The following is a 4,676-nucleotide window of genomic DNA, read 5'->3' on the forward strand; positions in this document are numbered from 1 at the left end:
TGGCCTTCTGGATGCTTGAGTGCAACCCCTTAAGTGCAACCTTTTGAATGAATCCAAATTTTACAGAACAAATCCTTTCAAAAAGAGAAGTTTGGATCCGGTCCAGGGACTGCACTGGGGAGCTGGAGGGCCACGTGAGGCCTTGAGGATGCAGATTCCCCACCCCTCGGAAGATGTTCCATCCCTTCCTACAGAAGACAGGTGATAACTTCCAAGGTAGCAAAGAGAGGGTGCAAACAAGTTGAGGTTTCTTACCAAAAAAGTAATGGAAAGTGCTTGATGGAAAGTGCTAGGGGAATGTATCCCATAAAAGCATTGTTCTGAGGAATAAATGAAGCAGGCATGTAGAGCTCTGAGTGCAATAAATATTTAATTCTCCCAATTAAATGTTGTTTCTGATGTAGGAATAGCTTCTTTCTCCCTATATCTGGTCTCAAATATAACCTGATAGGAAATGTTCTTGTTTGGGATTTTGGAGAGATACGACAGTTCTGCAGGGTTGAGTTCAGGGCCTTCTAGGGGATAATAGGGCAAGCTTCAGCCAAGAGCCAAGAAAAAACAATGATGATCCATAGGGAATGGACAGTAGCAGACATCTGGAGTGGTCCCTTTGTGGGACTCCTTCTATCTATGGATTATTAGGTCTCCCAGGAAGGGTGCCATAAACTGTGTACCCAGAAAGGATGGGAAGGAGCTGGATGAGCAAACGAACCCTCGGGCCAGGGCCTGACTCAAGAAGGATGTCCCATCAGGAAGGCCTGCCTGTCAGTGTTAGGAAGTACCATCCCTTCCACTGGCAGTCAGCCAGTGCCCCCATCAACCTGGGCAGGACGGCACTTCTTATGACCCAGTACCATGTTCCTAGGCTCAGGGAGAGCCCAGGCAGAGCACCAGGTCATCAGGCATTAACCACAAACATACTTAAAGCTAAGCTAGAGCCATTGGGACAGCCTCTTGTAATGTAGAGTTGGTGACATTCACAGAGGAGGAGTCTTCATGCTAACTCACTGAGATGATAGATCTCATATTCTGATTGGAAACCCCACACTCACGCCTATCACTTGCTGACTCAAAATATTGAACTAGCGTTTGTTGGCCCCATAACTGGTATAATGCCCACCGCGTGTGTCACTTGGGGCATGGCTCTTTCAAATTCCAAACAGATCATCCCTCTGAAGGCTTCAATGCAGTGCTGGCTCCACTGTCCAGATGTAAATTCATTCTGTGACTTCTACCCTCTGACTCTGGCTCTGCTTTGAGGCATCCTCTAATTATGGCAAATTCCTCTTCTACAAACGGACCCTCACACACAGACCCAAATGCTTCTGAAAAGTGTCTCTCTCTGTCTGCTAAGCACCCTCAGCCCCTTAAATCACTCACTGGTAAGTTTTCCAGATCCCTGAGCAGATCCCAGCCACCCTTGGCCCCCACCATGCCTACATGGTGGCCCTCCTCCTGCTTGTCTGGACTGGAAGATTTTGGAAGTTGAGGGTCTCCCTCTTCATCAGTCCTAGTGAGTTGTGGGTCAGGGCTCTCTTCGACTGTCCCAAGGTCAGGCAATGCCTATGGTTAGACCAGCCCTTAAGGTGGTAGCTGTGCAAGGCCCTGGCTCTGAGCCCCTCACCCTCCCAGGCTGAGTTTGGGTGGTGGGCTGTGAGCTGCAGATTCCAGGATCGGGCCCGCTGCTCTTGTTCTGCGTCCTTCAGTATCTCCGGCAGCCCACGCAGAGAAGGCAGCAGCCTTAGCCTCTCGCTCCTGCTGTTTGTCCAACACCCACCTGAGTGGGAGCGCGTCTCCTCCGAGCTTGGAGTCGTGACAGGCTTTGTGAAGCCTTTTGCAGCTCCACACAGGCAGAGCTGTTGGTTTATCCTGTATAAGGGCTGCCAGCAGGGTGGGCACGTGGAGAGGAGGGGGAGCATTGGGCTGAAGCCACAGAGGGACCGGGAAGCTGGCAGGCAAGTTGGAGAATGCTCTCTGTGCCTCCAATTCACAGTGCCTCCCACCCTCCCAAACTCAGAAAACAGCCCAGGGGCAGAGGAGGCCCTGCTGGAGAGACTGGCCTTCAATTTTCATCTGGGGCAGGCTACCAGCTCTGACTGGCCCTGTTGTCCCCGGAAACTGCAGGAAGTTTGTCAGAGGCTCTTGTAGGAGCTGTAATCTGCATTTCATTTTATGGATTTATATTTGCTTTGTTCATTTCTCTTTGTTTCCCCAGAGTTGCTTTTGGTGTAAATGTTTCTTTTGAATATTTTTCAATAATGCTGAAGAGGGAAGGCTTCCTCCCACCTCCCCCCGTGTTATCTCGATGACTTCTGAGGCTGGGGAGACTAGGTAGAGATACCTTCCTCCAGCACAGGGTGACCACAAGAAAGAGCTGGAGGTACGGAGGGAAGGGCAAGGATTCTGAGCCCCTTCTCAATGCCAGACACGTGCACATGTGCAGAAGGTGTCAAAAATGTATATGCACATTTTAAGAAAGGAAAAAAAATATTAAAATTATAATACTCGATATATCCCAGTAACAAAAGATGAATACAATTCATATTTGACTTTTGCAATTACAAGTGGTGCTCCAAGTATATACATAATACCCAGATACGTTTGTTATGTGCATAATTTTTTTTGACACTTCCAGTATATAATCAGATTTAATTCTTACTGCAATTCCACAGCTGAGCTTCATTATTCCCATTTTGTTTTTCCAGATGAGGAAATGCTGAGGCTCAGAGAAGTTAAGTCTGTTGGATTACAGGCCTCGGGTACGTGGCAGAGGCAGGACTGGAATTCCTGTCCAACCCTGCAGCCTTCCTCCTGTCCAGGGTGCCTCAAGGCTCAAAGGGGAAAGACAGGAGGAGTGCTCCACCTCTCCGGCCCAGGGCTGGTTCCCCAGAAGCTCTTCTCTTCTCACCCCTTGAAGGATCATGTGTTTTGCCTTTATGAGCTGATCACCATACAGGTGTGCGAGTATTCTCAGAAATAAGGCCTGCCAGTAGGAGAAAGAAGAAATAGCCCTTTTCGGCTTTTGGGTCGGAGGGGGCCAAGGTGCAACTTTCTTAGGTCATCCCAAATCTGGGTTCATCCGACACCAGCTGCCTCCACCATACCGCCTAAGTTTGACCCCAAAGAGATCAAAGTCGTGTACCTGAGGTATACCTATGGTGAAGTCGGTGCCACGTCTGCCCTGGCCCCCAAGATCAGCCCTTGGGTTTGTCTCCAAAAAAGGTTGGTGATGACATCGCCAAGGCAACTGGTGACTGGAAGGGTCTGAGGATTACAGTGAAACTGACTATCCAGAACAGACAGGCCCAGATTGAAGTGGTACCTTCTTGCCTCTAGCCCTCATCATCAAAGCCCTCAAGGAACTGCCAAGAGACAGAAATAAACAGAAAAACATTAAACACTACGGAAATATCACTTTTGATGAGATTGCCAACATTGCCAGAAAGATGCAGCACCAATCTTTAGCTAGAGAACTCTCTGGAACCATTAAAGAGGTCCTGGGGACGGCCCCATCTGTAGGATGCAGGGTTGATGGCCGCCACCCTCATGACATCATAGATGACATCCATAGTGGTGCTGTGGAACGCCCAGCTAGTTAAAAAGTACAAAGGAAAATGTTTCAATAAAGGATCATTTGACACCAACCTCCCCCCCAAGAAAAAAGAAATAAAACATCTGCGTCTATAGAACTCCTCCAATTTAGAAAGATAGCCTCTTGGGCAGACTCTGTTATTGGAATCACTGGGAGAGGAGTGCATGTTGGAAAGACATTAGTTGGCATGAGGTGTCCTGATTGGGCCAGGGACTCAGCTCCAGGTTTATCTGTAGAAGAGAATATTGTCTGAGGAACATGGTGCAGGTAGGTATGAGTGTGGCCAATGCCCCTGATCACTGTGTCTGTATGGTTGGCCAAGGCAAAGGCCTGAGAATATGGAGCTTGTCAAATGATGCAACTCTGGGATGTCAGAACTGGAGTAACCACTAGAGTTATCCCATTCAACCTCCTTAGGTAACAATCCATGGGGAATTGAAGGGGGTTGCCAATTCATGCAGCTAGTTCACCCAGCAAACTCCATATTTCAAGTCTCTCAGGGACTGGCCCGGAGATCTGTTCCCTCCTCAGTGACTTTCACAGGCCTAGGGGTCAGTCATAGCGGGAAGAATCCAGAAATCTACAGTTTAAAATCTACCCAAGCAATCTCTATACCCATTAAGTTAAAGAAACATTAGTTACTAGGGTGCTTAACCAAGCAGAGCTAAGGAACTGGACACACAGTCTCACTTTCTCAACCCTTCTCTGGCTACAGTATAAATGCTGGATGAGACATGCAAAGTTGAAACACAGGGGTGGCCTTTACAGTCCCTGCTCATTTCATTTCACTCCTTTAGGACACCTGCCTGAAAAACCCGCGGGTTTCCCCCATGCTCTAAGTATTCTTCACAATGAAATGGCAAAGACTTAGCCAAAGCATCCAAGAACTGGATCCTAGGTCCAGTTCTGACATTAACTGTGGAACCCTGAAGGAGTAAAACACATCCTCATCCTGCACCTCATTTTCCTCCCCAGCATAAGGTTAGTCCCTGTGTTCTTCTGCCCTTTCCCACCCTCACATTCTGGAGTCCGATGACTCACTGATGGTGAAAACTGTCTCAATCAGCTGGTGTTCTCGACCACA

General features: G+C 48.3%; 2 pseudogenes; both read left to right on the plus strand.

Moving 5' to 3' along the window:
• LOC105887260 overlaps positions 1 to 3,642 on the plus strand; it is a 16,156-nt pseudogene extending 12,514 nt beyond the window's left edge.
• A 208-nt stretch (positions 3,643 to 3,850) lies between these two features.
• Positions 3,851 to 4,676, plus strand: part of LOC100954004 — a 46,242-nt pseudogene continuing 45,416 nt past the window's right edge.

The sequence above is a fragment of the Otolemur garnettii genome, unplaced genomic scaffold (assembly GCF_000181295.1).
Source record: "Otolemur garnettii isolate 467f Iridium unplaced genomic scaffold, OtoGar3 scaffold00060, whole genome shotgun sequence".
Lineage (NCBI taxonomy): Eukaryota > Metazoa > Chordata > Mammalia > Primates > Galagidae > Otolemur > Otolemur garnettii.